The sequence below is a fragment of the Bombus affinis genome, chromosome 4, assembly GCF_024516045.1.
Source record: "Bombus affinis isolate iyBomAffi1 chromosome 4, iyBomAffi1.2, whole genome shotgun sequence".
Classification (NCBI taxonomy): domain Eukaryota; kingdom Metazoa; phylum Arthropoda; class Insecta; order Hymenoptera; family Apidae; genus Bombus; species Bombus affinis.
In genome coordinates, this window is record NC_066347.1 from 10,292,513 (window position 1) to 10,313,899 (window position 21,387).

A 21,387-nucleotide genomic window follows, 5' to 3' on the forward strand; every position below is an offset into this window, starting at 1 on the left:
GCCAGTCTTCCGGCTGGATTCAAACGAACTTTAACGAGCGACTTAATGAGCAACCTATGAACTTTCAATTGCAACAATTAAATCGGCCGCGCGAAACGAACAGGTCGGGGAAATAGCCGCGCGAACAGGCGCGATCATCGAGTAATGGCCTGTCGAAGCGAAGAGAGAGCTTCGTTCTGGACGCGGCTTAACGATACACACTGGCTGACTGACGGCAACTTTTTCCCTTTTTTTTTATTTCTTTCGACTCGATCTGCCGCTGCCAATAATAAAGTTCACGGTGGCTCGTTCATCATATTCCATCAAACAGGCGCAGACCACGCTCTCGGCCATTCGGTTCAGCCTTCCTCTCCTCCTCCACCTCCTGTTCCACCGCTTCCCGCTTCCATAATCTTCCTTCGACTCCCTGGCAAACGCGTAGATTAAAGGATTTACGAAATTAGTTTTACTTCCTCGCGTCGTCTACGAGCGCGGCCGGATATTAAGTTCGGAGGCGAAATCCCAGATTGCCAAGCGTGGGGTGCTCGCAGCACCGCGTCGTGGACCGTGTTCCAGTAAACAATATCTTAAAAATGCAGCGCTGCCCGCTTACCGTCCGCATTTGCATCTTGGTTAATACAGGTATTCCGTGACCACCAGTTGTATCTCTACTAAACAAGACTTTATAAAAACTTGGTTTCCATAATATGGAAGAAAAATGAATTGAATTTAGACCTCCTGATTAATAATAAAATACTACATTCCTGGCCGTAGTCTATGGATCATCGCGATATAGTCTTGTAGTATTGGAGTCGTGATAATAAAAAAGAGTGTGATTTCAGCTCAACAATCGTCGATGCTAAAAGGACACCTTCGTATTTTCCACGACATTTCATCGAACGGATTAATCTCGTTTCGTGTAATTTCGCTCAAAATTTGTATCTAATTGGTAGTAACTATCTTTACTCGATGAGATCGATTTTAGGGCATAGATTGACGTGGTGCGTTTAGAAACGAGATTTCAAACGATGCGATCAATATTTGGATGGATATTTTCAACGACTCTGTATCCACGAATAATTATCCGTATATGATTATACCATTGCTTTCGTTTGCGATTCGTTTGCGTATTCCGTGTATCGATTACGCGATTCGTTTGTGGTACGCCGTATAAATATCACACGCCACATAACTGCATTATCATTGACGGCTTATTTGGATTACTACTTACGCAAATAATAGTTTAATATCGCGCGTTCCGGTTGCATGACCATTATTTGACCTCGGATACGGCCGGTTATCCCGATTAAATCTACAAATTCGTACCCTACCACCTTCATCGTCGTATAATCTTTGTCCCATACACTGCGAGCGTGTCGTAATCCTCGCGTTTCAACAAATCTTGGATAAACTACTCTCCCGTGTGCTTTCTGTGTATATTTAATCTTGCTGGTTTAATAAACAACAGCGTATTTTGATGGAAGAATAATCTGCCGTGTAGAAACTGTAAGTTATTGTGTTAAAAATTAACCTACTTTATTTAAGAAGTGAAAGATAAATCTGCAATGGTAAAATTAAGAAACGTGTAGTCCTAAACGATAAAATTGCAACGCACTTGTTGTACCATCTTTTCTAATCACGATAATTGTATATCGTACATATATAACGAATATTCGTTTTGCATAACTCTCGTCGAAACGAAATTTTAGCTAGTGTCTAATCAAATGAACTTCTGCCGATTGAATTTATTACTTGAACGCAAACTGTTAGCTATGTGAACGAGAAATTGTAGATACCATTTATTCCAATGAAATGTTTGGATTGAATGACATTCTGTGGTCTGAATTATCTTATCTGGTCACGAAGTTATATTAAATGAATCAAAATCCATTACAAATCGTAAGAATCAGCGACAAACATCAGCATATAAACCTGGTGTGCAAGTCAGCGCGTTAATAGATTAAAGCTACTTATATCGAGACACGCGAAATGTCAGAAGGTTTCGTCCGATCTGAGTCCACTTCTGACCGCTCTCCGCGCGATCCTCTACACGACTTGCCGTTTCACTTCTCCCTTTGGAAGGTTTCATCGATTCGTCTTGAAACCGGACAAAATAGACGAGCAAGATGGAGAAGAGGGTGGCCAGGTTACAAGAGACGAAAGGGGCGAACTCAATTAATACCAGTGCTCGGTTTATACTATATTTCTTGGTTGCGGTATCAAGCGAGCCAGCAGCCCACCTCGCGTCTGTCTGCATTTGTTCCAATTCACTTGCTGCCGATTACCGCTCCCTCCCGGCCTGGATACGCCGCTCAGTCTCGACCCCTCATCGCCGTTCCCCATTTTCATCCCTATTCTCCCATTTCCTCTCCGTTCCCATCCCCTTTCCGCCTTGTCCCTCTTTCAAACCCCCTCGCTGCTGTTTGACTCGACTCGTTCGGTTCGACCAGTCTCGATTCGTCGCGGCACAGTGTCACGTAACCACACTCGAAGCGTGTCGAAAGAGAACCACCGCCTGTAGGTCGCAAAGGGATTCGACTTGTGCCAGTAGCTTCTTTCCTTTCGTTATCGATGCTTCGTACATACTATACAAAGACGAGAAGACGAAGCTCACTGTTACGTGTTGCTATATCGCACAAGTATTTCAAAAGTATCACAATTTTAAATATTTCAGTCCTATGTTAGAAGAACATTAAGAGTCGTTAAAGAAGGATTTCAAGAGCTAGCATGGTCTTGAGCATTTCATGGTCTTTTACAGACTATTCTTTTTGCTAACGTTCAGTTGCTTAGTAATAATTTTTTGTAAGATTTCAAATAACTTCTCGTTTCTCCTAAGAAAATTTGCTTGAGTTATGAAACTCCTTTGCCTGGCCAAGTCGTAGACGCTCGATTCTTTTCGCGCTTCTTATCGTCAGGACGTATACGTAGACGTATTTGGATCGATATGATGGATACAGCGTACGAAACACGTACGATGCTGAAGATAGAAATGGTTGTTGCGAGACACGCTTGATTGCCAGACTCCAGACGCCGCGTCGCCTTGGAATCACGCGGTTAATTAACTTCACGACCGGCTGCGTCGCACTCGAGTACCGAGAACGATAATTGATGAGCGCTATGGATCACGTAAACGCGATCTGTTTCCTGTCGCGAGATACCCAGGTGGCGTTTGGATCGAAGTAAAATCCTTAATCAATAGCGTCTTCGTATAGCTACACAAACCCCTCTCAAGATTTATATTACGTAGTTACTATGCCAAATTTTCTAACAAAGTAGATATAACATGATATTAATAAGAAATTGATATTAATTATCGATACCCTGAATTTAATAAGGAAAACTATTTATTCCTCGTATTCCTAAAATTTCTCGTTTAAATCACCTTTAATCAACAGATACTACTAACGAATAGATTGCTTGCCTCTAATGATAAGCCCTTAAATTAAATTGCAAGTTCTAATGGTATATTGTATTGAATAGAATGTACCTTATGCAAACTTGATACAACTTCATAGAAATTGATACGAGTTGCGACAAATTTAACATGTATTAGGTTGTCCGGAAAGTTTCTTTCGTTTTATAAGGAAATAATAGACGCGCAATGTTTTTTCTTTTATATTAGTTTATTGAATTATGCACGAACGTAATAATAGGAATAGAACGAAATGGATCATACCTAATTCGATAAAATAATATAAAACAGAAATTTTTGTTCATCTACTATCACCTTATGAAACGAGAGAAACTTCTCGGACAACCTAACGTCTTACAAAGAAAAACATTCTTACGAAGAATGATAGATTCGTGTAGGACGCTATATAAATAATCATATTTAATTGAATAGAAAATTAACCGTCTGAACGAAACCGTGTCACTATCGCTGCGGGTCTAAATGGATAATATAAACGAACCTTAACGCGGTGAACATACACAAGGCTGACATGACCTGTTATTAAAGCTTTACTCGCTCTATTCGAGGCGAGAGATCGTAAAAAGTGTTTCGATCCGTGATATAAGACGAGGAACGTGCGACAATGCAGGTTTTACGAACGCGGCTTCCTCGGTAACAGGCCTGTCAATCGTCCGTAACGCGATCTGCTACTTACGCTTTCACGGAACGTAACGGTGATACCTAATAAAGTGTCCACGGATTATTTTTCACCGAAGGACCTCCTGCAGAGAGCCTCTGAATCGACATCACCATTAACGCAATATAATCCTCCTGTCGGACACCATATGTATGGAGAGTCAGCGGTGAGAAAATACCGCTCGAAGATCAGCCACTAGATAGCGGGTTCCATTAATACTAGTTAATGTGTTTTCTTTCTTCTCAACGCTTTCTTGACTTGTATTAATCCTCAAGTTAATTCTAAATCGTCTATATGTATGAAAAGTTTCTTATTGACTAACCATTGCTATATTTACCATTTATTGATATATATATAAATGACCACTCAGCTGTTTGATACAATTTGTAGAACAAAAATATAATTTTATAAATCGTGATTTCTCACTATAATTTACCATCTAATAATATTAATAAAATAATAGGTTTACATTGTAGAACTGTTTTTTATAATCTTCAAATTATACATCCAATAGAATAATCAAGTAATTTGTAACTTGTTAAACTCAATTACAGACTTTCTCATTCGGTATACATACCGCCAAATTTGATACTGTTATGGGATAAAATTTATTTGCACGCGAAATTTTCACCGATAATATTCATTCGCTGTAGATACTAATATCAAATTACAAGGAATTTTTATTGTCTTCAAAAAGTAGTTGTCGTAATGGTCGCGTTTCAGTGTAGATAACATCCCTTAGCCTCTCCCCGTAGAGTCATCAATACATTGATGTCCACGATATCGAGAGCGCTCGTACCGTGTCTCCAGATCTACGATTCACTCCGTATATTACACTGTCAACTCATTACACACCGGACTACGGTTTGCCACATCACGCTTCGCCGCTTTTCCATGGAAAATATTGACCTCCGCGCGCGCGCCATTCCGATAACGCGCCGGATAATGTATAGCTTCCCGCGGCATTGTAAGTGTTGATTTTCCGCGTCGCGTTTACATAGACGCCGCGAACTATTAATTTGATGCGGTCAGATATAGCTACAGTGGCGAATCATGGGTAGAACTTACTGCGTTAATTACCGCGCCCTACTCTTCTCTGCTCTCGTGCAACATTCGAAGGAAGATTTTTGTCCATGAGAACATTGTCGAAACGTACAATGGTAGAATTGAAAAAAATGTTAATCCTACCATTCTCCTCACTTTGTGTTTGTATTTCTTCGTATATTTTCCTTTCTTTCTTTTTTTTTTCTTTTAGAATGCTTTATTCATAAAAATCGGAAAGTACACAGAATGTAGCAGGATGCACTGATATATTCGAAATTCGATATTCGAAATTATATTGTGTAGGCTATTATAAAGTATTAATTTAAAAAGAAAACTTCACGATTAATATAAAAAAAATTATCAAGTATTTTCGCTATTACGTTCGCGTAAAGCAGTGATGGACTTTGAAATATCGCGTAAAATAATGGAACGCGAAAGTCTGGAAAAGGGATAGAAAATGTGAGTCGAAGACACTTCAGCGGCGGTGAATCAAGATAGTCGTGGATCCCGAGTTTTCCGTCTCGGTAGCGAATATTTTCGGCTTACAACGCATTACGGAGTCGCAGACACGAGCACGTTCTTGCGGATCTTCGGAAACGATGTTAAGCCGAGAATAAATTTTTAATGGGCCGCCAGAGATTCCGGCTTTATAAAATACTGCCGTGATACATGCAAATGATCGGGACGAGAAATTAAACTACATGGTTTTTTCGCCAAGCGATAACGAAACGCTTTTCGCGCTATCGATTCGTTCCCGCGTTCCGTCGTTCAAAGAATCGAGTGACGTTCGGGAATAATTAAAAAAATACGCATCGAACGATCACGGAGCATCGCTGGAAACAGAGCTGCGGTTGAAACCGATTCCATCCGGTCAGTGGTATATCCAATATTTTTAATCGTTCGTTGATAATTACGCAGAAATAATAGTTTGAAGTTAGAATTGTTTCGAATATTTAAATATCAATTAAAATTAACTGAAAATTATTTCTTCCGAAAGAATTCTTAAGATTTCTTATCGTCCTATTATGGATGTTACATGTATATGTTTTATTTAAATAAAAATGGTGCTCTTCAAAGGTGTAGGAAAAATTTACCTTCGTAAGTGACTGTGTATAGTCACTCCCAACGGAGCACCGCTACTATTTCTATTTTCCCAGAAAAAGGGTACCTAGCAGGCCTCTAACTCAAGATTAAACTTAACAACATACATTCGGTGGTCAGAGAGGCGGAAGACGCTAACGTATATACGAGATTAGGTGGAGAAAGTTCGAAGGAGAGACGGGGCAATGCTCGTTACAAGGTAATACGAAAGTTTCGCCACACAGGGAAAGAAAAGGCGGTGTTCGCCGTTTCCACTTATTCTTTCGTCGACGCTCGAGAAACTAGAAAGAGAGGAAAAGAATATAAGAAAAAGAAGACACGAGAGCCACAGCTCTCAGGAGGGATGAATAATTTAAGGACGTCTGATCGCGCGATCGAAATTCACGTGTCTGGGAATCGCTTTGAACGTCAAATTACAGGGATCCTCTCTCCTCAGCCGATCTCTTGAATAATTGTGTTACAGACGGTCGATCCATTTAAATCACTCTATTGCCAGCGAACCGGTTCATTAAAATGCACCGGATCGAATTTCTATCGGAACGACTGCTCTGCCGCGTAACAAGAAAACTCTGACAAATCTTGTCGTCTCGGCGCGTATATCCGTCTTCACTACGCATCTGTCGACAAACACGAGAATAACTCTGCCATGACCTTTCTAGGAGAATGCACAAGGTCTAAGTATGTATATTTTTGGGATCTGATCGAGATCTGTGGCTGTGGTCAAATTTAGAAGAGATATTATAGAAATGCTATGTGTTGCGTGGAAGCGTGTGACCATCTCTGTGCTAATAACCATCATCGAGGTGAGGCTATAGTAACATTAATCTCATAACGCATAAAACTTGTATAATATTAATCCCACTATAAGATCGGATCAATTTTGAAAAAATAATCATGAGTTTGCTAAAATATATCTTTATATCTTGATTTCAATCTCATTCAAACTACCACATTTGCCTGTATCAAACACCATCAAATCATGCAAACTTGGAGTCATGATATTTTCAAGGAATCCAACACAAAGAGACAGCGAGCCAAACAACGTGTGTTCGCATGGCAATCTGCGATGTAACATAGCGCATGACTAGTTAGCGGTATGCGGGAGGCTGCTTCAAAGGACCTGGCTAATATTCGCATGACGTAAATGGCAGATGAACGGCGTACAGGTTAGGCCTATGCAACGAGCATAAGCGCGGATACAGCTTCCGCTGGCGGCTATATCGAGCACCAGGCGCCACCGCAACACGGTCCAGCACGTTGCATACGTACATGTGTACCTGATTGTCAATAAATTCTCCTGCAAATCCTTGCCACAACGCTTCCTTACACGATGTTCAAGCTACTATTAAAACGATAGCTACTCGTCCATCATTCAAGGGAAACCGTTGGTTTTTGGGATTGAACGATCGCGATGGACAGACAAGTACGATTGTTATTGCTTGTAGCGAACGAAGGATCGCGCGATTTTCGTTGAATTCAGCTTACGAAGCGCTGGCATTTGCAGGCAGTTTGGCGGAATATATTGGCGGTCAAGTGGAAATAAAACGTCTGCGTCGCTGGATAATGCCGGCCGTTAATATTGGGCTGCGACGCGGCCGTTCTCTGTGAAGTTGAATGGAAGATTTTTGCCATGAGATTTCTGGAACGTCGAATAGTTTTACACGAAGAGATAACGCGGTTCGTCAGTGAAATTTTGCTGCTTTTTAGAGTGTCTTGATAGATGATAATATAAAAGAGTTTTTATTTTATTTTGAGAGGTATCCATATACGTTGTAAGCGTATAAGGCTTAGAAATTGCTACGATTACGGTGTGTTTCAAAAAGATGAGCAAAAATTCGTGTATAAGTTCTTTACGTCAAAAGAATGTCGATGATTGTTCAACAATGGTCAGTAACATTGAACAAACCCATCTCGTTATTTATTCATCGTCATTTTTTTACATTTTACATCGATAATCAAACGCAAAGAATGTGTGCTTTGGTTAAATATTCATCATGAAGATCACAAATCGAGCGGTAATCGTAGAACCGACACGGCGTTATAAAGCAACAGGCATCGCAATCGGCGCAAGAACGAAATTACTGGCTACACACAAATTACGAACTGGATACGCATCTCCCGTTTCCCGTGGCAAGCCCGCCCTTCCTTCCGCCGAGGCACAGCTTGATCATAAAGCTCGTTCCGGCTTCTACATACCGACCTCGTCGTAAATATCATTCTCGTTTTACGTAGATGCGGCTTCTCATCGGCAGAATAAACACGCCGGAGGTAAGGTTACCCTAACGAGGAAACGCTCCTTGCCCCTTGATCCAAAAGGGGGATAGACGATGTTTCTCTGGCTTTATTATTGCTGTCGAGTAATTAAACCGTTTTCCGTGCCACCGCCACGACTTCAAATCAAACGCAACCTCTGCTAGTCGTCGTCCGAATCTTCATATAATTTTATCTACGATGTTATCTATACTCCAACGAATACTTGTCGACATCCAAATATGTAATTTAATCGATATTACAATATATCCATAGCGAACAAAGCCTTGATGATTAGTGAATTGATTTCCTTTTAATATCGATACGTTGCGTTTTTGCTATTATTCCTAATTTGCCATTATTCGGTGTATACTGTTTGCCTAGTATTAGATTTTCTAGGCTTAAACTTTTAGTATTTTATCGAGTAAAGGGTTACTTAATAGCCACGATATTGTACTGTGAAAATAAGCTGCTCTGCGCTATTCACTTCTATCCGCTCTTCAGGAGAAATTCGTCGACAATAGAACAGAGAAACGATGTTTCTATACAAAGACGTAAATCGTAGGTATCACTGGGTGAAAGCACGAGTGGAATTACAAGAACTTTACGTTGCATTGATCTTTGTAATGATTACTAATATTTGCACGAACGTGAGGCAATATTTTCGAACGTGAAAAGGAATGGGTCTCTTTTATCTCGTTTCAGGGGGGATGAGATGAAAATGAATCCGGAGTTTGAATTTTGGCGTTTTACTGATTAAACCGAGCCATAGGGTTGACGGTAATTAGGTGTAACCTTTGTGCGAAGAACTGTGTACACTTCGCTTTTGGTAAAACGGATAATAACATTGGCATACCGTTATAAATGCTCTAGTGCACAATACTCTTTATCGAATTGTCCGATTTATGTTAATTTACGTTACATGTCTAATTTAACAGTTGAACAAACGACACTTGATTTTATTTCGAAATAATTACCTTTAAATTTGCCGCGATTATGGGGGCGCTTTACCGGGTTGTTACGTTGCCAAGCGAGCGTGTTTCCAGCACCAAAAAGACACTTTCCATGGTTAATGTAGCGACACTTTCAAGCAAATTTATTTAAATTCCGTAAGCGAATATTATCAAACGAAACGAGGTTATTAATTAAGAATGGAACAATACTCCTTGCTTTGCTTTGTCATTCATTTGCCAGGAACGTAATCAAATGGAAAATTGTCGTAATGATTTTACAAATTTAGCCTTTAAAAATATCTGTACAATGTGTCTTTTTACTTTTATACATTTATTAATACAGCAGAAATTCCAAGCGAAAATATGTGACGTTCGTCATCATCCCTACTCCACACCTCCAGCGACCGAGAGTGGGGTACGTAACCGCTGTACTTCAGTTCTAATAACATTGGCCTCTTATAAAGCCGCGCTCGACCTTCTACTATCCGCTGCATGGTACAACACAAATTTATTATGCGATGACCGTTCTACTAACCGTGCTCTATACTTCGATTACTCAATTAAGAGTAAAAAGTAGCCCCACCATGGTAATTACTTGGAGTAGTTAGATGAGTGGAGAGTAAAGAGTGATCGGCGAAGAGCCACAACGACGAGGACACGGAGGGCGCTTTACATCGAGTCTGTTACAACAGGTACAGTAAGGGATCGCTATGAAAAAAAAGGATAAGTGAAAACGAGCGTAGCCGGAGAGCCGATACACCGGGCTTTCTCATTATTTTAAGTGACTGGAGAAGCAGAGGGCGCTGTGTATATGCGTGCCATATATCACCACTTGCCACTCAGGCGGGCTGGTATCGTGTAATCGAGTTGTCAGGCAAACTACCCCTTACAGAGAATGGCTCCGCTATCGTTGTCGCCGCCGCAGACGACGCCGACGCCATAGTAGTCGCCTAATGCACGCGTTATTACGTTACACGCATTTAAAACTTGCCTCCTATTAGCAGTTTGCCGTCATCTGCGGCTGCCGCGTCGAGGATCGAGAAATTCGAGAGAAGAGACGAAGGCGAGGAGGACGAGGCGTCCACGTCGTTCCGCCATCGACCACTGCGATCGTCCACAGCCCTCCAGACTAACTTTGTTTCCACGTCGAACGGATTTAATACTTTGCCAGCCATTACGCTAGCCGATCTAATGGGTCGCGCGCGTAAAATATTTAGCCGGAGCTAGATGGCGCGTCCCTCGGACCACCTCCGCAGAGTTATTTTTCTTCTTTCGTGATGGCGGTGATTGAATTGGAAGCAGGAGCTGGGGCAGTCGACCTTTAAACGTAAGATAGGATCCTGAGAGAAGCATATGATGTTTTTAATAGAATTCGGTTTAATTAAATTGGGAGAATTAATAGTAGAGTGCTGCTGATGACCACAGCTTTAACAGCTTTAGTTGTTTTGTAATGCCGTATAATCGAATTAATCAATAACTGGTAATTATGTATTGGTAACGATTTGAAGAATACGCCTTGTGATATGTTGCATCGTTTATTAATAAGTAATTGAATACCACCGTATCTATAATCCGTAGCACTGGCTGTATAAATTTTTGAATATTTATGTGATAAAGTGTTCACCACATAAGTTACGAATTAATGACTCCTTTGAGAAGCAACTTACGATAATTGTAAGTGGATGTCCGACGTATACCAACGCATATAAATGTATATAGATATATATGTGATCGAGATGCTGGAACATATTCGATAGATCAGTAAAAGCACTACAGAGGTTAGCTATTACTGATAACAGTAATAGATGTGCCATTGTGTTTGCGCTGGTGCTAGGTACAAGGAATATGAATTAAAGATAAAATACTCTGTCAATATCGCGCATGTTTCAACGTTTCGAATACACGTCGAATAGAACGAGGATGATAACTCTTGTCCTTCAGAAATATTAGACTGGTATGCGTAGTTCCGCATCTATCGCTTGATAGCCACATCGTATCGTATCGAACAACGATCATAGTACAACTTTGAATATTAGCCGATCCCCAATCCCTTATCATTCGTGAGACAGTTTGTCACTTATACAGCCGAATCTACATTTACGATCGTGCGCAGATTACTAGTCCAGTTATGGCTTTGACATTTAGATAGCTTTTGGCTCTGCTACAATTGTGTTTCGTCAACGTGTACAGAATGATAGGAAAGGGAGAAAATAAAAAAGAAAAGCGATAAACGAAGGTAAAACAAAAATTAGAAAAAACAAAAGGAAGAAACCATATCAATAGGTTAGAACAAACGTAGAAACGGGCCGAGATACATAGTTAAGGTAATTCGCATTGGATCTTCGTCACAGAGACATTAAATATGATCAGTTTTGTCCATTACAGTGGTGAAAACGAAGGGATAATGACGACGGTCGCGTCGACGTTTTCGTAATTCGCTCGAGTATACTTGCGCGATGCATCTCGCATAACGAGACCAGCAAACGTCATCGTCTTCGTTCTTTTCGAACATTACAGACCGGCTGGCTCAACAACCTGTGAAAACAACACTTCCGCTGCCTGTTATTCCCAAGGGCGTGCATAGAAACATGAAGGTTCGTTAAACACAACGTGATTTATTGGTTTTTCGTCCGGATTTCCACGGCCCCTGGAGTGTTCTCGTTCTAGAAAACCACACCGTTTCCTTCTTCTTCTATAGAACAGTATCGACTAGTTTGCGACGTTATCGCTCGAGCGCGTTGATGCTGCATCAACTAACTGCGTTTTATGATTCTTCGTTGATAAATGCACAGCAAAGGTATTATCATCTCTTTATTATTAGGTTGTCCGAAAAGTGTCTTTCTTTTACAGACACGTCTTTTACAACAATGCATCTTTATACAAACATGAAACCTATTTTGTCCAATGTTGTGATCTTTAGTTTGATAGATCAAAATGGATGATAGGTAATTCCATAAAATAATATAAGACGAAAAATGTTGTGCATCCATTATTTCCTCATAAAGCGAAAGAAACTTTTCGGACGACCTAATGATTAAGAAACCTTAAGTAGAAACTAGTTTACAAAAAGTAAATCGTCGATACGCTATCGGTTACAACACTGATCAACATTGATAACAGAGATTTTATGTATTCGATATTTTATGTGATCGCATTTCCCTTTTGCCACAAGGTAACACCATCGAAGGTTAGTAGTATTCATATCCGTTTTACCGCCACAACAGTCGAGCCTACGCTCGTGCGCGAGTCCACTTAATAATGCAGGTAGAGAATACCGGTGGTCCGGGACGCGGCTCGTGTAAGTCATGATTAATATTTCAGATGTCGACCATGCACGGGGGTTACTGGGCGTTTCGGCGATGGCGGCGACTGGGGTTAAGACTGACCATCGCCGGCCTGAGCGAGGTTTCGTTGTCCGGCAGGTTGTTAATTATTCGCAAAGGAAATTAATGCGTTGCCGGTAATAATTTATATCGGCCGTGAAATGAATGGTTAGCAGACGGAATTATTCACGCTACGCGTCTCGCTGTTCGTCCACTGCATCTTAACCGCGTTTCTAACGTTGTATCGCGAAAGAATTAAGTCTCGTAGGTAAATTTTGACTGACACTTTTCAGTTCCTTTTTTTTTAACTATATATAGTTGTGGTTAATTGAACGCGACTAAGGTGACTCGCAAGGTGTCGTCCACTCAAATTATTGGACCAGTAAGTCTCTCAATCGCTTCTCTTTCTACTGCAGATTCTTAAAGGATATTCACAAATGACATTAAACTGACTGTTATCCGGTCACGTTGTCAGGTCAGTTTTTACGTTTCAAGCTAACGCGATGCAAAGCAGATCGGTTAAAAATTCAAAGGATATGAACTGTAGTATTTATCATTTTCGGAATTGTGTCACTCAACAGTCGTCAATTCTAATTGCTAATCGCGTTACCGGATTCTCGTAGGTTAGATCAAAAAGCTATCCAAGAAAAAACCAGGCTATGGTGTAAATGATAAAGTACAGACGATTAAACGAGCATACGGACAACGCGTTATGCGGCTGGAAATTTCTTACGCACCGTACGAGCCGGAAGGAAGCTTTTAACTTCGGCGAACTTGGCTGATTTCGAAGTGTAAAGCGGTAAAATCAATCCACCGTACTTGGAAGTAGTTTCAACTTAGCCCGGTTTCACCCGAAGTAGTCGCCTCGTTATAATGAATTTACCGAGTTCGCTGTTTAACAATGCACATCTCGCCGACATGGCTGTGTTCCGCGGCGAACGATAACCCGTTGAAATACGTTACGAGCCGACCGTTTCCGGGTCCGTAATACCGCGGGTTTAGATCTTCTAATCTGTTTGATACATAGCTCGCCGCGTGACTGAGATTGTTTCATGCCCGGAAACCGGCGTTAAATCTCCTTTCCGTCGCCATCCCCGCGAAGATGTTATTACTATTTTAATTGTGCCATGTGTCGTCGACGTATCTCGACACGGGACCTTGCCGACAGGAATTTATTCTTTCCAGACATTAAACCTTTTAGCGTGTAGGTTATACGTTCTATGGGTAAGTTGAATTCTGCTAAAGCGTTTAAGACTAGATGTGTTGCGGCCGAGATATGAAGAGCCAAAATGTTTGAAACCTTGTTCAGATTAAGCAAGCGACTTGGAAGTAAGTGACTTCAGTTTCGATTTTATCACGATCAGCGAAATAGGCGAATCGTTGAACGTTTTGAGGCAACTGGGTCAGAAAATAGAAGGCAAACGGGGTGATATGTGGTGTTTCAACAACGTTAATCTAAGATCTTGAATGTTTAGGCAATTAATTTCGAAAATAATTCTTTCTAAAGAAATTCCTGTACCGTCATATCGATTTACGTTGAGCCATCTTCTCGATTTCTTGCGTTCTGTTTTAATTTCTCCTGTATTTGCCCAGGTTTAATTTCGTTTTGCTTCTCTTATTTTCCATCGCGACCAATCGTATCGACTGGAGACGTCGTGACGCCGTGCCGTGGTCATCCCACCAGGAAACGACCGACCTCGAAGAATATAAAATAAGAAAGTTGAAGGGGAACTCGCGTAGAGGGAAACTTTCCTCAGCGACGGCATGTTGCGGTTTTCCGCGCTATTGTCAGTACGCGAATAATGAAACGCTTCGATAACTAATTCATGGTATCGATGACGATGACGAGAGAAGTTGCGCGGCGGCGTTTGTGAAATATAGACTGTAGCAGGTGTAGTGGTCATTCATTACGCTCGAAAATAACATGACTTCAATGTTGAAACAGTGTAAATCCAACGAGGAAAAATACAGAACTCTGAAATTTCAATTTCTCTATCTTTACCGATGTTTCTATTCATTTTTTTCTTTTTCTATTTCTTTTTTTTTTGTTGCTACATATTCTTCTTTCCCACGTTTGTTTTCCCTCCTGCGGACTAATGCATTAAAATATTTCCTAGTAGCTCGTGGTCGATTAGCAGGGAGGCGAGGATTAAAACTCTTTGATCTAGTAACCGAATTATCTTGCCAGGTTAATATTAATTTGACAGCAGTTTTTATAAATTTTTGAAAATAGCTGGTTGCAAAAATCATAATTCTACTTTTTATTTCAACGAAACTGTGATTCATTGCCTGAGGATTGGTCGGCTAAGCTACTAGCCAGGACATTTACTTACCTTTTCACTTCCTATCTTTTTCTGTCGCTGCATATTTATATTCAACGATAAAATCAACTTGGGCTATCCTTAAAAAAGAACTTGCCGTAGATTCGTTAAAACAACGTCGTTAAAATCACGATTTAACCCAATTTATTCGTATTTTTTCATCAGTGAACGTTTTTTTAAAAAGAATGTTATACGAATCACTTATACCATTTGTTCAAACTGAACTTTTTAAACTAATTTAAAGTTAAACTATTTAATAACAAATTTTGCTACTGCAAGTTTACTGTTTTTGATTGATATAATCGAGTCAAATTAGAGAGTTACCACCCGGTGCTGCGCGATTGTTGCACATTCGTTGGTGCATGTAAGTTCTATGAACGATTATGCAATCACCGGTGACGTAAAACTAATTTAAAACGTTAACATCTAACAGTAACACGGTCGCCGTTGCTAGCTGTGCGACAAAACGTTCCGAGAACGCCTGTCTTGTAATATACGTCGAAACGTTAATAGGAAACGGAACGACGCGCGAGAAAAAGATAAATTGAACAGAGCACAAATTTCCAACAATATACTGCATACGCTGCGTATCTTCCTATTAGTTTATCCGAAATTTTGAAGGTGTAAAAATGCATAAAATACATACAATATCTAAAGCTTTCAAATTCTGAGAACCTGATATTCAAAGGTTTGAGTATCATGATGTTTAATAGGAGAAACAAATTTCTATCGAAATTCCAATTCTTCACTGGAACATATAAATATAAATTCCTATAAAAATCCACTGACTATATATAATTTTCACTGTATCGTATTTATGAATATTCTAACTACAACATAAAAGTGAAGATGAATGGAACAGCCAGTATGAGAACGCTATACAATCCAAATTCAATATTCCCGAACTATAACAAGCCAACAAGTGACTTCTTTCAGAAGCTAAGTGCAATTTTTCTTAGTTCCTCCGTCAGAAACATACATAACCTAATCACAACGAAAACGAAAGACTCTCCAGGGGTTCAAAGTGGCACTCTCCGAGTCCCTTCCTTTTCCCAGCCTCTCTTAAATTACACGTTGCCACTACCAACGACCACCTTTCCTATTTGACGTGTAATTCTCCTCGTCACCAGTGCTTTGTATACCATACCCGCAACACATACACAATTGTCCTAAAACTGGCTGCTTCCTTTCGTTATCTTTCTTAGGTTAAATAAACAGACTGCAGCTGCACTCGAGAAACAGAGGATTCGTTAAATGGGACAAAAACAGCGTCGGTAGAAGCTCTCTGTTCGCGCGAAATGCGATTAAACGTTGCAGAAGAGGCGTTCCTACGGAGCAGTTGGTTTTTTATGCTCAGCAAAAGGAAGTTTCATCGTAGGCACTCGATTCGATGCGCCACCGCCACTTTTTACGCTCAATCGTGCGTGCAGCCGTTTTTCTCTTGTTCGACGATGACTTTATTTCGTAAATCGATGAAACAGGCTCGTTTATTTTCACGAAAAGGGGACATTTTATGATTTATGGGGCATTCTATAATAATTAGATTACCGGTGTTTGTGCACATTGGAATTTTGTGAATACAGATAAAGGAATTGAACTTCAAGAGGAATTTCTGCCACCTGCTAAATATTCATGAGTAATATTCTACTTTGGATCTTATATATTCGTGGATATTATGTGGATATCCGTGGATTTCTGCATCTTTCAATTTCTCATAAATACGTAAAAATCTACAGACTGATAACAATTTAGTTGGGAACCTTAACGATCGAAGATAAATTTTTCCTTTGAATTTTGTTACTACAAATCAGATATTTTTGGCTTGCAGTAAGCTGCTTTCGTATTCTAATAGGTTAACGTGATGTGATGGATTCGGGAATACTAATGAGTTTGTGTGCTAATTTCGAGAGAATGTAGGTAACGTAGATGAAGAAGTTTTTGATTTAGAAATGTCTGTATTTGAAAATTGAAACGCTATTGAACGCTTTGACAGATTGAAGTTGAACCGATTTGTACGCTTAATGATTGAAATTTTGTCAATGAATAATTATGAGTTATGTCTAAAATGTTTGAAAATGGGTTATTAATCTCTGATATATTCAACAAATTCACTAATCTTCATATTGCTACATAAAGTTATGAACAAAGATTTTCAATTTCAGAGTTATGAATTATTATGTCCTGAACTTGATATCTTGATTTTATTACTAATGAAGTATCAATAGCACGAAATATTAAATATGCAAGTAAAACGAATCAATTTACTTATCAGAAAAAATCATGCGATAAACTATTGAGATATCCATACAAGTCTTACTAATCATCTACTTACGATACTGAGAGATTTTTCTAACAGCGATGAATTCGTCCCTAACAAAATCTTCTTCGAATCTCAAAATATCAAACAAAACTGGTACCAGAATATACAACAGAAATAAAGCAATACGAAACGAAAGTATTTGTATTATTTTCCAATAAAATATACGCTATCCATATTTAATATTTATACAAGCACACGCATAGATACGCTAGTTCAAACTGAAACTCACACTACAAATAATACAACACAAACTACATCGATTTCGTACAAAAAGAAGAGAAACGATAGTTATTACGCATACTCATTAGAAAATGTATTAGATTGCCAAACAGAGCATCGGCTTATTATGACACGGCGGTGGACCGCGGCTCGTTTTCCCCAAAGGTGAGCGCTAGCTTTAGGCCTTTCATCAAAGGCCTTGCGGTTTAAGAAGCGGAAGGAAGAGGAACGGGATTGAAGCAGGAGGCGAAACGAGGAGTGGCCCTTTCAACGGACGACACTTTGCACCTGTTGAAGATACGGCTTCTCCTCTGCTATTTCTTGCTCGCTTTTCTTTTTTACCCTCTTTTCCCTCCGAGTCCCATCCCACTCTCTTTTCCTCCTCTTCCTCCTCCTTCTCCTCTTTTCTATTCATTTTTTTTTCTCTCTTCTTCTTTTTTTAGGAAATCTTACTCTCACACTGAAAGTGATCTCGAGCCACGGGCACCGGGGGTTACCAACGAAAATGTCACCGAAGTTTCTTTTCCCCGACTCTATTCCATTCCATTTGACGTCTCGGAAATTGCTTTTCGATAGCAGCCTCTGTAGACGGTCCCCGTTGTTCCCTATGCATATGACAGTTAGTAAAAAGACACATTGTGCGCGCCGGCTACAACCTCTTACGCGTATTTTCCCCCGTGCCCTTTATCGTGCCGCCGCGATAACCCGCCAAGCGTTCCGCTGCCTATCCTCTTCTTTCCGTCGACGAAAGCGGCGAGGGTGGTTCGCGTTCTCCGAGCGACCGATTAAGAACAGGATAAAAAAAAGGAAGAAGAGAGAGAGAGGGAGAAAGGAAGGAACGAAAGGAGAAAATAGAGGAGGAGGAAAAAGGGAATTCATTTCTGTGAGACGGCCAAGCATCGAGTGAATCGATGGCCAACGGTACGCGTGGAACTCGAATCGATTTTTGTTCCAACGATGCACCGTTTACTCTTTTCACGTTCTCTCTGTTCATCCAATCCGGTGTATACTTTACCGGTATTTATTCGCGTAGCCGGCACGTCGGAACGTTGTTCCAGCTTCAATGGGCCGTGGCTGTAAAACGAATTGTTTAGCAACCGTTCGTAGGAAAATGAAACGTAGTTTCTCTCACACCATGATTGGGTTAGTTGTTTCCTTTTTATTTCTTCTTCTTCTCCTCTGTTCTTTTGTTATTACATCGGTTACAGATTAAGATCAGATATTCTTTTTATCGATTTCTATTTATCCCGTCTTTGTCTAGACGCTCCTCTTGCCTTTTCTTCTTCTACGTATTGTCTCTCTGTAATTAATCTTTGATAAGAGGTCCCGTTCGTTCTTGTACGCGAGCGATTTCATCAGGTAATTTGATGGATCTTATATCTCTCTATATATTAAATTTCGATACGTAAGGGCACCCGATGAGCATCTTCCTCCCACAGACGTGTCCTGCTCTCGATGGCTCCCCTACGTCGCAGGGTAAAAGCTTCATATTGATTTAGGCTGCGTTGAGAGGGAAAGGCTAGCCTGGAACGCGTCGATGCTATTCAAATTTCGGGGATTCGTGTTTAACTTGGGAGGAGTGGCAAGAACTTTCGACAGTGGATTTATGAATCCCTTGTAAATCGATTTTTTATGACGATATTATGAGCATACTTTGGAGAAACTGTTCTGAATAGTTAATGACGTTTCGATGATATAGGATGTGAATTTTGCCCGAGTTTTCGAACGATATTGGAAAAACAAAAATATTTCACATATTGTTCGTTATTGTTTCTTCTTCTTGTCCATTTTAAAATCTTTCTATAAAATTAGCAAAATCGTTTGATTTTCGATGAATAAACTAAAAGTCTTCAAGAACAGCGTCGAATTTAATTACAAGAACAAAAGGAAAGAATGGGTCATGGGAAGATGTTTAAACTTTGAACCAAATTTCATAATGTCAACTACAATGTCCATTTTCACAATTCTTTCAATTGACATCTCTTTATTTCTAATTTGTATTTATCACCGAGGACTGGCCACGGGATAAACAAGTTTTGAATGCGCCAGCAATTTGCTGTAACCCCAATTTATCTTCTGACAGTCATATTTCATCGCGACCCTCGTCAAATGCCCCACGTTCGTTAGGCGAAACGCATAAAATTACCGACGTTCCAGATTAATCGTCAGGTTCCATGATCGAAGGGATTCTTCTCGGACGTAACACTATTCACAACTAATTAGGGGAGTTCGTCGAGTGCGTCAGATATCGTAGATTGCAATTTGATTGCGCTGTCCATTTTGATTATTCGTCAATATCGATTCCACCCACGTTCGGACCATTTCGAATTCTAACTCGCCAATAGTAAAGCATATTGACAAAAATTTTCTAATTATAAAAAGTATAACTCCAAGTTATATATTTTATAGCATTCTCTTAGCAAAACTGCCTAACCAACTCTCTGTATTCCAAACATATTGCAGAAAACTCAGAGTAAGAAAAATCACTCTCAATCTTGAACCTATAAACAACTACCTAATTAACCTATTAAGTCAAAATCTCAGTTTAATACTACCAAACGTACCAATCTTTCCCAACCGCTACTTCATTCCCCCGAAGTTACCAGAGCCTTTCCCCTGAACCCTAAACCTAATACTCCAAACATCCCCTCGTGTAAAACATCTTCACACTTTCCTACTGGTCTACAAATTGCATCTCGTAAATTCTCAGTGGGTTAGGTTTTCGGTGAAGCGATTCGAGCTTCCTGGAACAAGGAATCCTCCGCAAGGATTGATCCTGGCTGGTAGTGGCCGGAAGCGGAATTCGCGGTGACCCATGTCTTTGACCGAGCGCGGGCTTTCTTCAGCTCGACGGGAATTCCTTCCGCGGTGAGAACCGTCGCGTCGCGGGGGGATGGATTTTGTTTGCGGTGGACCGTTGCCATGACAGCGGCGGTCGCTCGGTCATCGAATGCACCTTGGACGCGCTCTCGCGTTCCATCGAGCTTACTTGGAAAAGTTCGCCGCCCTACAACTCCTCGTTTTTCAGTCTTCGCGCTAATACTCTTCGAAGGATTCGCACGATGTGTCCAACTTCCCTATAATATGTATAAACGGTGTATATCTTTGCGAATGAATATTTTTTAATTTTTCGTAAAAATATTGTACACGTAAAATTTAATAGCTGTATCTCCACATCTTATGATTACTAAAATTATGATGCGATCGTGTATCGATTTCATTAGGTCGTCCGAAAAGTTTCTTTCCATTTATAAGGAAATAATGGATGTATAATATTTTCCGTTTTATATTATTTTATCGAATTACATATGATCCTTTTGTTTCATTAAAATAAAGATCGCAACGTTCGACAGATTAGGTTTCATGTTGTATAAAGATGCATCGCTGTAAAAGACGTGTCTGTAAAAGAAAGGCACTTTTCGGACAACCTAATATATTGTGCATCAAAATGTGCCGCCACAATTTCCTAATATTCGTGCATTCCTCTTAGAACAAATGTTGCCACGGAAGTCAGCTATATCCACTATTATAAATCTCTGGGGTTCATTAAACCAGTGGATCCACGTTACCTCTAAGATCATCAGATTACACCTAGAGTCCAGCAAAAGCCAATACCGTCAGCATCAAAACTAATGAATACTTCATCGACCAATAAAATGACCGGTATATACGGGGAGTGGTCCTAATCGTTTCCAGCAGCGTATTATGTCCCATCGAGTAAGGAATCGAAGAAAAATAGTTGGGTCATTTTTCATCCGGGTGCGCTACCCTTCGTGAGTCGGACACTGA

At 40.2% G+C, this 21,387-nt stretch overlaps 1 protein-coding gene across 6 annotated transcripts in view; it reads left to right on the forward strand.

Annotated features, from left to right (window-relative positions):
- Window positions 1–21,387, forward strand: part of LOC126915260 (teneurin-a) — a 695,244-nt gene that overhangs the window by 270,652 nt on the left and 403,205 nt on the right. The window lies entirely within an intron of this gene.